The 11,932-nt window shown below is 47.2% G+C and overlaps 1 protein-coding gene across 1 annotated transcript in view; it reads right to left on the bottom strand.

Moving 5' to 3' along the window:
• Window positions 1-11,932, bottom strand: part of LOC148755031 (uncharacterized) — a 57,178-nt gene that overhangs the window by 575 nt on the left and 44,671 nt on the right.

The following is an 11,932-nucleotide window of genomic DNA, read 5'->3' as shown; positions in this document are numbered from 1 at the left end:
ACCATCTCTTCTGCAGTGTTTTATGAAAAACCGAAAACGTTAGGGGTTAAACTTGAAGTTTACCGCCAATACCAGGTGTGGTCCTCGTAAAACAATCCCGATTAAATAAGCAACAGCTGCAAAAGACTGGTTATAATTGGGAAAACTTGAATGTGCACTGGGTTACTCTTAAGTGTAAATATAATTAACCCGGACGTGTAACTGACTTAGGACTGTGGCCAGCCATCCTCCACCTTCAGTGATTTCCACTGATGACTCATGATCGGCTTTGGAACCAGTAGTCAGGCAGTTTCAGTTGTAACTCCGCTGCAACAACCAAACCTACGAGAAGGGGAATGAGCCGGATCGCTCATTTGGCTCAGGGTGTTTCCAATATAGTGGCCATTATGGGGACTGGTAGGGGCTTAACTACATCAGATAAGTGAACATCACGCTAGAAAGCCAATAGTGAATGTTCCCGACCAACTGAGCAGCTATTAGAGTAGGCTAAGCAGAGATGTGGAGGGGAGCTTGTAGCTTCTGCATAATATCTCATCCTAAAAGGGGTATGGGGCAGTGGGGCATAATTAGAAAGCTATGTGTAAAAGCAAGGGACGCAAAGCAACAAGGTAAATGTAGGGTCTCTCTGCATGTGGTGGGATGGCCTTCACTACCTGTTGGGAGGAGGCAGGACGGAAGTGTAGGGCGGAGGTCATGAATTAGAACAGAGAATGCGGTTCCTGGAGCAAGAACATAACATTCTTATCTTCCATGGCAAGCATTACCCTGGACTCAGCCTCTGAGATGTTGAGCAGCGAGGGCAGGATGAGTCCTGGGGCCCATTAGTCGAGGTGACAGTTGTCTGGCTCATAGTTCCTGATGACAGACATTGACAGCTAGTTGGAGGAGCCACCCCTTTGGCATTTTATGACTCGAGACAGCCTCCTTCCTCAAAGGGAGAGGGGGCAGTCCTTCCAGTGTGTGGGGGCAGAGCCCCAGAAAGTAGTTTCCAGGCTCTCGGCCTCACATAGACAGGTGCTGGTTCAGGTAGTAAATGGCCATCAACTGTGATTGCATGGCCATCAGCTGTGGCTAGTTGGCCATCAGCTGTAACCAGTGAGCCATTGGCCACTAATATAACTGCTGCGGCTACGAAGGAGAGCCGAGGAGAGGGAGAGAGAGAAAGAATGGGGGCTAGCAAGAAGATGGCGGCTGGGCTGGCAAGCGTGGATGGCGGGTTGCGAACAGTGTGGATCCAGCCTCCAGTGAGAGTATAGTGCCGCCAGAGAGAATATAGTGGTATGACTCCCCTACCTATGGCTCCGTGGGTGTTCCTTTTTGGCCTCACCATATCCTGCGTTCTTGTATGGGGAGCGGGAGCAGAGACCCCTCAGGCCTCCCTGCATGACAAATGGCGCAGCGAGCAGGGTACGGTGCCGGCCAAAGCTCTCCAAAGGACGGTGGAGCAGTTTGTGCATATGAACACTGAGTCTGAGGAAGACCAGGAGGAGCAGCTGCCGGAGAGCTGGACCCCCGTGGAGGGGTGGGAGGATGTGGACGGTTCTCCCACCAGCACAGGAAAAGCCATGCAGCTGCTGGAGAGATGGAGCCCCGTGGAGAGGTGGAAAGATGTGGACGGTTCCCCAACCAGCACAGGCCAGAGAAAGCGAAGGTCGTTGCAGCCCTGTGGGCCGGGAAGTTCCTGCTCAGGCAGCCCGGATGCGGGACTTGTCCCAGGAGGAAAGGCTTGCTGAGTCCTCCGTGGGAGATAAGGGTGAGGTCAAGGTCGTCCTTCACCCCAGGACAGCCCTGGAGAAATGACTATGTACTATGGGGAATTGCCTTCCATCCCTAATTTAATGGACCGCTTGACTGTTTGTTTGGGAACTGTTGTTAGTGGAACTGGGGGATATTTGCTTTTGTGTCTTGACTGGCCGCCATTGAGAATATGTAAGCACCTTGATTGTGAGTCGCTGTTGTTCCAGCAGGGTACCCTGAGAGGCACAGAGAGAGTGGCAGTGCCCTGAGAGCCCTGGCTGAGTCCAGGAAGTCTGGCTGTGCCCTGAAGATGCCCTGGCTGTGCCCAGGAAGTCGGGCTGTATCCCCGAGAGAGTGGCAGTGCCCTGAGAGCCCTGGCTGAGTCCAGGAAGTCTGGCTGTGCCCTGAAGATGCCCTGGCTGTGCCCAGGAAGTCGGGCTGTATCCCAGAGAGAGAGTAGCAGTGCCCTGAGAGCCCTGGCTGAGTCCAGGAAGTCTGGCTGTGCCCTGAAGATGCCCTGGCTGTGCCCAGGAAGTCGGGCTGTATCCCCGAGAGAGTGGCAGTGCCCTGAGAGCCCTGGCTGAGTCCAGGAAGTCTGGCTGTGCCCTGAAGATGCCCTGGCTGTGCCCAGGAAGTCGGGCTGTTCCCAGAGAGAGTGGCAGTGCCTTGAGAAATCCTAGCTGTGCCCGGGGAAACTAGTGGTACCCTAAGAAGTCCAGGAAGTCTGGCCGTGCCCAGAAGTACTGGTGGTGCCCTGAGAAACCCTGGCTGTGTCTGGGAAGACAGGTGGTACCCCAAGAAGTCCAGGAAGTCTGGCCGTGCCCAGAAGTACTGGTGGTGCCCTGAGAAACCCTGGCTGTGCCCAGAGAGCCTGGCTGTGTCCAGGATATTGCATTCACCTTCAGGCTCCTCGCACAGGGCCCCTCGCGGAAGACGCTTGTCGCGTAGATGGTGAGGCGAGAGCCTGTAGGGGTGGAGTGTGGGGGCAGAGCCCCAGAAAGTAGTTTCCAGGCTCTCGGCCTCACATAGACAGGTGCTGGCTCAGGTAGTAAATGGCCAACTGTGATTGCATGGCCATCAGCTGTGGCTAGTTGGCCATCAGCTGTAACCAGTGAGCCATTGGCCACTAATATAACTGCTGCGGCTACGAAGGAGAGCCGAGGAGAGGGAGAGAGAGAAAGAATGGGGGCTAGCAAGAAGATGGCGGCTGGGCTGGCAAGCGTGGATGGCGGGTTGCGAACAGTGTGGATCCAGCCTCCAGTGAGAGTATAGTGCCGCCAGAGAGAATATAGTGGTATGACTCCCCTACCTATGGCTCCGTGGGTGTTCCTTTTTGGCCTCACCATATCCTGCGTTCTTGTATGGGGAGCGGGAGCAGAGACCCAGCAGGGTCTCCCACATGACACAGTGTCCTTCCTTTTTGCAAAGGGGACAAGGGCCTGAAGGGGCCCTCCTGGCTAGGTGAGGCCTAGCCTGACTTCAGTGACATTCCTGATGATAGTTGTAGCAGGTGTTTGGGACTTTCTTCGGTGGGGTCCCTCCTCGTGGGCCCAAATCTAGTTCATTCTGTGAGGGCAGGGCGCTAGCAAGGGTAGCAGCCATTAATTTAGCCTTTGTCTGACCTTTTTTCTTGTCCCTCCGTACCCTAGGCTCCCTTTCCACTTCATCCCTATTAAAGATCTGAAAGGCTGTACCTAAGAGGACTGGGAGCGGAGTCTGCGGACCCAGCTCTAATTTCTGAAGCTTCCTTCTGATGTCTATCTAGAGAGCTGATTGGCCAAAACAATGCAAGGCGAGAATAGCCCTCGCAGCTAGATGGATCTAGGTTAGTATATTTTCAGAGGGCGTTAGCTAAATTGGATTGAAAGAAGACCCGGTTTTCATTCAATCCTTGAGTAATTTCCCTCAGTTTCTAAGGGTTAACTGGTTTCATGCCATTTTTTACGCCCTTGAGAACACAGGTGACCATATGGTCTGGTCTAATCCCGCCCTGTTGGCCAGGTTTATAATTCTAATCTAGATTATGATTGGGAATAGCCTTAGGCCCAAACCTGTGTTATGCTAGATTCCCACTAGCTAGCTATTCTGTGTCTGCGTGTCTTTGGGAAAGAGCACAGATATAGCTTTTTTTTCCCTAAGGAGCAGCAGGTGGTTAAAACCATGCAATGAGCTGCCAAGTAAGATCAAAGGCTATAGTTAGGCTCTGGAATTCCTTAATGAACTTACAAGGGTCTTCAGAATAGGTCCGTAATTTTGTCTCTGAGCTAGATCTGCCATACGGAAAGGGACATGAACCCGAATTGTATCGGCCTCTCTGTGACATCCCGGAGGGGCAAAATGGAGTCTGCCTTAAAATGAGCTCCACTATGTGTGGTGCCTGCAGGAATGGGCGCTGGGGCAGAATAGAGAAGGGGAGCAGGAGAAGAGGTGGAAGGGGCAGAGCAGGTTTGAGGAAGGATAGGTAGGAGAGGTAGGAGTTGAGTTTCGAGGAGCTCTAGGAGGGACCTGGAATAAAAAGGCGTCATATAAAACATTCGGAGGGGGAGAATGAGGAATTTTCATAGGACACATGTGGAAGTGTTTCTGGAGGTCTGGGTACTGGCTCAGAGCCATAAAGGCTTAGACATATGGAGTTTCGGACCATCTGTGAAGGCGCCTACAGAAAACATCTAGTTGCGTGACTATTACAGTCTAAGTGCCATTAGTCGGCCTGACCTCCTGATCGTCTAGTTTATATAGAGGCCAGGCGGTATTGCAAAAGAAAAGCTCTTTGTTCTTTTTGAGAGAGGAGAGGTCAAATTTCGTCCAATTTTTGAGAAGACAGCCAAGGGGGGAGACGAGAGGGACAGAGGAGGAGCTGCCCATGATGCTAGGTGTGGTGGTCTCATTATGGCCGGACTAGGAGACCGAGGGACATCCCCAAGTTTCTCCAACGGAGTGTCTGTCTCAGGAGTTGTGGAATTATCAGTTTTTACCACATACTCCGGAGAAAGAAATGACCATTAGTTGTAAGGGCGTCCCTGCAACACCTAGGGTAGAGGGTCGTGGACCGGGTTGGTGGAATTCCTGGGACCCCACAGCCATCACAAGGCACATCACCTACCGACCAAAGGTCTTTTGTTGATCCATGGAGGTGGCAATGAAGGTCCAGAGAAGCAAAACAAGAATGGGGAGTGAGGAAGCAAAAACAACTACAGGGAGTGGTCAAACGAAAGGGAGTCTGTGTACCTTTGAATTGTGTGTATATCTGATGAGTGGGTCTTGTGGTGTCTTGCCCCAGGTGGGACCTAGTGGTAGATTGCTACCAGATTATTCTGTCACAGAAAACTTAATAAACTGGTGAACGTCTGGGAGGAATTTATGTATCCATCCCATATCCAGTAAGAGTGCGGCCAAGACTTGTCGATCCCGAGGAATAGAAAGTAGCCTCACACAAGGCTTGGCAATGGGATTCCCCAACCATCAGAGAGGTTGGACTTTGGATTCCACCAGATAGACCAGGCAGAGAAATTTCATTTTCCAACCCTCAAGGGAGGGGGACAAAGGCTCTGGAGGTGGGGAAAAAAGGGTAGAGTCCAACTATTGGGTTTGGCACCAAAATGTATTGGCGTGGAATTAACCCCTGGTCATTTGCAGAAGGTGAAAGGATTCACAAGACTCAGAAAAGTAGGAAAGCAAAGAAAGTTTTATGAAGTTTGGGCAGAGAGAGAATGCCCATGGCAGTGTCTAAAGGAGACGGCTGCCCCCAGGTGAGGGAATGTAGGGGTTCTACATTTCTTTTATGCTACGCAGGGGCCAGTTATCTTGCAGTTGTTCAGAGTTGTGGCTGGCCCCTTCTGAAAAATATTGTCACAGTTGGTTTCCTCCAAAAATTGTCCAAGTGTTTGTCAGTCCGCAAGGGTAATGTTTAATGAGAAAGCAGAAGTGAAGTAGTTAATTTTTAAACCTATTTTGCTATCTCCGAGATTCATTTTCATGAACTTTTTCTGACTTATCAGCTAATGTTTCTGACTCATCAGTTAATATTCCTGTAAGCTCCTACACTTGTTCTCATTAGCTCTTTTTCTGACTCATCACTTACTTTTTAGTTCCTTCCTATCCTACAAATAATATGAGAGGTCAAACACTCACTAAAATGTTATCGTTTCCTTTTTTCCCTTAATATCGGAGTGGAAATACAGAGGGCACCAAAAACATGTACACGCATTTTAAGAAAGGAAAAGACTATTGAAATTATAATGCCTAATATGTACCGATAACAAAAGATGAATACAACTCGTGTTTGACTTCTGCAATTGCAAGAGGTGCTCAAAGTGGTTCCATCAACGTCATGACACTTCTGATTGCGGGGAACTACTGCTTGAGCAACGCTGAGCAAAGTGTTCCCTTCTATCCTTTTTGTGGCATCCCTGGTAGAACTCATCATGGGGCATCATCTTTAAACTGACACTGCAGGGCAAAACATGGAACTGGTGACACACATATCAAGGTCCAGCAATGGTATGGGATGTGGAAGAGTACGGTTTCCTTGGGAAGGTATTGCACTATATGTATTAACAGAAACTTCTCAAAAACCATAGGGGAATTGCTGGAGCTACCACCATCGTACTACCCTCAAGGAAAAATGCATCAATTCCCTTGCATAACTTATATTCGACAGCAGAATTGCTCTTTACCATCTAGCTACACAAGGTAGGGTTGCTCTAGTATAGACCTACTCCTATACTTCGATAAAACACCTCTGGTTCAAGAGACGCGAGTAGATAAAATATGGGCACAAGCCAAGAGATTAAATACAGCGTACACTGACACTTCATGGCTCTTTAGTACCTTCAACTGACTGCCCTCAGGTATTGCCTCATAGATCAGGTCTATTCTTCAAATTGGACTTATTGGTTTCTTATTACATAAACTTTTTCTGCTCTAAAAGTTTGTTTTGCATAGGTCAATCTTATAAACACACCACTCTGACAATGGTCGCACAACGTTTTGAGATGATCACTAAGGCCTCTGAGACTTCATAGGAAAAACCTCAAGAAAAGACAGATATTTGCCCTTAAAGAAACATAATGGCAAAGACTTCCTGTGTTTTGGGGCAATTGCTCAAGTGTGGCCCAAGGCTCCCAAGGAAAAACAAAAACGAGTTCACTTCTATGTAGCACGGGATACACTGGGAAGGGGTCTTCCTGGCAACGAGAGAACAATGATGCTTTTAATAAATGACCAGTGTTGCTCTCCCATGATTGATCAGTAACTTTCAGGAAAAGACGTCAATCAAAGGGGAGAAGTATAAAAAGTAACAAGGGAGTCACTTTAAAATGGAGTCAGAGCTGCAATCCCAGAGGAAGTACCTTGCATGTCTGACACCTCAAACCTTTGGAATGTTAAAACTGGGCAAAGCAACTGGGCCTAAAGCAGCATTTCAGCATTATAAGAAAGCAGATGTGATGACTACTGGCTGACATTTTTAAATATTCTTTAGAATTAGCATCATTATGGACTGAAAATTTAAAATGCTTTAGAATTTCCATCACAATGTGGGCTGTGGACACATATGGAAATTCCTTCCTTCAATTCATGGAATTGTTCCCCTTCCCTTTGTCACCAATACCCCTTGCTTTTCCTCCTAATGGAAATCCTATTGTGTTTCTACCTAAATCAGTGCTTCACGAACAGCTATTCATTTGGATCTCAAATAAATGCTTGTTGACTCCCACTTTGGTCTTTTACTTTTAGGTTAATAGTTTACAAATAGATTTTGGAAACAATTCAAAGAATTATCCCAATAATTCTTCGATAAAAACTTTAAGGCCATGCATGTGTCCAGGTTTATTGGAAGAGGGACAAGGAGATGGGATAGAAGAAATGTTGGAATCAACTGGACAATTTTCTCACAGCTCCTCTCTCATCTTTAGGTTACATAATACATAGAAACGTGTGTATGTTTGTATGTGTGTGAGTGTGTCACAGCAGCAAGCTTCCAAATTCCTGAGCCAAGGGACAAGATAAAATTTCACACCCTTTTTATTAAGTTAAATTAACTCATTTAACTCATTTTGTGATGAATATTGCTCAGTCTCCTAGGGGCTTTCACAGACTCCCAGATGGAATTCACAGGAACTGCCCAACATCTCCAGGCAGGGTACAAGGTTTACATCTTGACTCTCCTTACGCTTAATGATTAAAGAGCTCTTGTGCTTTGCATGTGTTTTCTCCTGCGAAGCCATGGTGACTACGTCCCAGTTTCCTATTTGTCATCAAGTCACGGTGTTGGGACACAGACCCCAGTGTCACTGTTAGAATGCCCTGCCAGGCACGACCCTGCCACTATGCAGGTGTCCATGTGGCTTTCCCTCAAAGACACTGACCAACCAGGGGTCTCTCTAGATGCCTCCTGGGGCACCCCACTTCTGGACAAAATCTCCAATGGCTCTCGACAGGATCCACAGACTACCCCCTATCTAGACTCAAACAAATTCCTCAAAACCTCTCCCCAGAGTTCATCAATACCCTATAAAGAGGCCCACCAAAGCATCAAGCTCATAATAAAAGGGCCTCATTGTCTCCCGTGCAGATCCATAAGGCAGGCAGGAGAGAGGAACATTCATGTTCAGGGCTCAGGTTACATTCTATCGTGGAGGATGCGGTGTTGGGGAGTGTCCTCTGGACACATGCCAGCAAAGAGGTAAAGCGGGAAAGGCCTGGGTTCTATGTCACTAGGACTCTGCCTATGGATTTTTCCAGGAATGGATCCTGGCCAGTTGGTTAAGTCAGTTCTACCTTGTGGATACCTGACTGAGATGAAATGAAATGCTATTCCAACCAGAATTTTTAAATCTTTATTTAAGGGAGCATAATATTCTAAATATTTTGGGAAACACTTAACTTTTTCCAAAATACGAATAAAGGATTTGCTCTATAATGAAAACCTTTACAATGGCAGATTAAACATTCTCATGATCACACAAATAGAAGGATGCTTTGGTAAAAGCAAAAAGGCATCAGAAAAATTAATACTGGACACATGAGCCAATCTGAATGCACAGCAGCTTTATCTCAGATGATTTGACCATCAAAACAAAATAAATAACACTAATTAAGAATTATAACCTACTGTATTAAGCAAGAATCTGAGTACATGCAAACAGAAATTAAAATTTCTGGAAAAAGGAAAACTGTTTCATACCATGATGAGGACAGGAGGAATACTGGGAAACGTAACATGAGTTTGCAACTATGGTAAAAGTTGATTTGGGAAATGACCAGAAGTAAATGCTAAAATTTGTGAATCTTAAGGATTACAACATACAGACTATATAGCCTGAGAGTGTCTTCTGAGATACTTAATGACTTTTGTGTGAAGACACATGAAAGATACCACATTAACCAAATAACTCAATTTAGTATCGCTATGCATGGGACCAATTAACAGTATGTGTGTCCTGGTATGATGTATGGAGAAATCGTCAATATTTCTTTTGTGTTGCTACAAAAAGTACATAACCTAAATGTAATTATAAGAAAACATCGAACAAATCCTGTTATTTACATGAATAATAATAGAGAAGAGCTATGTTTAATAGCGACTGATCATTTAGGATGTTGTCAGGGGTTCTCTCCATGTGACTCTTCTGACACATATCCACTTGTCACTTTTCACTGAGGTCACAGTCATAACTTGTGAGAGCTGAGGGATGTCTAAGACAGGTCAGTAACAGGTAGATCCAAACCTGTAACAGCTCAGCAGAGAACAAGTTCTTTCTTCCTTGCACAAGTCACAATGTCAGAGGAGGAAACTGTTCCACATAGTAATTCTTGAACCCTGACTCCTTCCATGTGCTACTCTTCCATCATCACTGTAAGAGAAGGAACAGCAGAGGATACATAGGATGATAATGTCTTCATAGGACTTGTTTTAGCATTGACAGTCATATTTCACTACCTAAAAATTGGTGACATTACCGCTTTAGGATGACAGAGTGCTTGGGATATTTAGACTAGTTGTGGGCCTAAGGTCAAAAGTAAATGGTTATAGGTGAGCATGTAGTATATGGGATAGGGGTCTCTTTTTGTTAGATTTGTTATTTATATATATTAATTTTGGATGGACTGCTAGCAGGATTTCCCAAATCCATCCATTACCTTCGTAAGATTTCTTTCATCTGGTCGATATATTATGATGTCTCTAGGGCACTACACATTTTCTGCTGTACTGAAAGGGTGACGTTAGCTTGAAGTTATCACACATTTATCACATGTTTCATTTTCTTCATTGTATGAATTCTGTACTCCAAGAGATTCAATCTTTGACAGAAAGCTTTCATTTTTTCACTACACAGTCAGTATTTTCCACAGTAGAAGTGCTGACGGTTGAGTTCCTACAGAATATTTGCTACCATGTTTCCCCAAAAATAAGACCTAGCCAGACCATCAGCTCTGATGTATCCTTTGGAGTAAAAATTAATATAAGATGAGGTCTTATATTACATTATATAAGACTGGGTCTTATATTATTTTTTGTTCCAAAAGACGCATTAGAGCTGATGATCCAGGTGTTCTTATTTTCTGGGAAACATGGTATATTCATTACGTTCACAATGTTTCTTTCCCCAGAGAATTTTCTGATGTCCACTAAACTTATCCTTAGTGGTTGAAACACTGTCTATATACATTTCAAGGGTTTCCTTCCAGTGTAAGCTCTGAAAGGACTCAAACTGAATGTTTCTGTCCTCCCCGAATTCATCTGTTGAAATCTAATCCCAAAGGTGCTGGGATATGGAGGTGGAGACCTTTGAAGGTGATGAAGTCATTAGGACAGAGTCCTTATTAAAGAGGCCCTGACAAGTTCCCTTTCCCCTTCTGTCACGCGGGGTGGCCTGCTGGGTCTCTGGTCCCGCTTCCCACATAAGAACGCAGAACATGGTGAGGCCAAAAAGGAACACCCACGGAGCCATAGAAAGGGGAGTCACACCACTATATTCTCGCTGGCGGCTGGGTTGGAGAAACAGGAAACAGGAGCCACACAATCCGCAACCCGCTGTCCACTTGTCTCTGCCAACCAACCTCACTCGCTAGCTGCAATCTGCTCTTGCTAGCTCAGCCACCATCTTCTTGCTAGCCCCCATTTTTCTGCTAGCATAGCCACAGCAGTTATATTAGTGGCCAATGGCTCACTGGTTACAGCTGACGGCCAACTAGCCACAGACGATGGCCATCCAATCACCGTTGATGGCCATTTACTACCTGAGCCAGCACCCCTCCACGTGAGGCCGAGAGCCTGGAAACTGCTCTCCGGGGCTCTGTCCCCACACTCCACCCCTACAGGGTCTCGCCTCACAATCTATGTGGCAAGCGTCTTCTGCGAGGGGCCCTGCACTAGGAGCCTGGAGGTGAATGCAATATCCTGAACAAAGCCAGGCTCTCTGGGCACAACAAGGGTTTCTCAGGGCACCACCAGTCCTTCTGGGCACAGCCAGACTTCCTGGGCTTCTTAGGGTACCACCAGTCTCCCTGGACACAGCCAGGGCCTCTCAGGGCACTGCCACTTCTCTGGGCACAGCCAGACTTCCTGGTCTCAACCAGGGCTCGCAGGGCACTGCCACTCTCTCTGGGCACAACCAGACTTTCTGGACACAGCCAGGGCCTCTCAGGGCACGGCCACTCTCTCTGGGCACAAACAGACTTTCTGGACACAGCCAGGGTTCTCAGGGCACTGCCACTCTCTCTGGGCACAACCAGACTTTCTGGACACAGCCAGGGCCTCTCAGGGCACTGCCGCTCTCTCTGGGCACAACCAGACTTTCTGGACTCAGCCAGGGTTCTCAGGGCACTGCCACTCTCTCTGGGCACAACCAGACTTTCTGGACACAGCCAGGGCCTCTCAGGGCACTGCCACTCTCTGGGCACAGCCAGACTTCTTGGGCTCAGCCAGGGTTCTCAGGGTACCACCAGTCTTTCTGGGCACAGCCAGTCTTTCTGACATATTCTCCACGGTGGCTGGTCGAGGCACAAACGCAAACATCTGCCAGTTCCACTACATGGTGGTATGCTCCCAGACAAACAGTCAAGCGGTCCATTAAATTAGGGGTGGAGCCCATTCCCCATAGTCCGCAGTCACTCTCCAGGGCTGTGCCTTAGCCTCACAATGTGTGATCTCTCTGCAGAGCAAGGGCTCCAAGTCCTCCCCAATCGGGGG

This window comes from Rhinolophus sinicus, chromosome 16, assembly GCF_057876585.1.
Source record: "Rhinolophus sinicus isolate RSI-liver-muscle chromosome 16, RSI-T2T, whole genome shotgun sequence".
Lineage (NCBI taxonomy): Eukaryota > Metazoa > Chordata > Mammalia > Chiroptera > Rhinolophidae > Rhinolophus > Rhinolophus sinicus.
The sequence above is the reverse complement of the archived record's forward strand: the minus strand, read 5'-3'. Positions and strand labels throughout refer to the sequence as shown.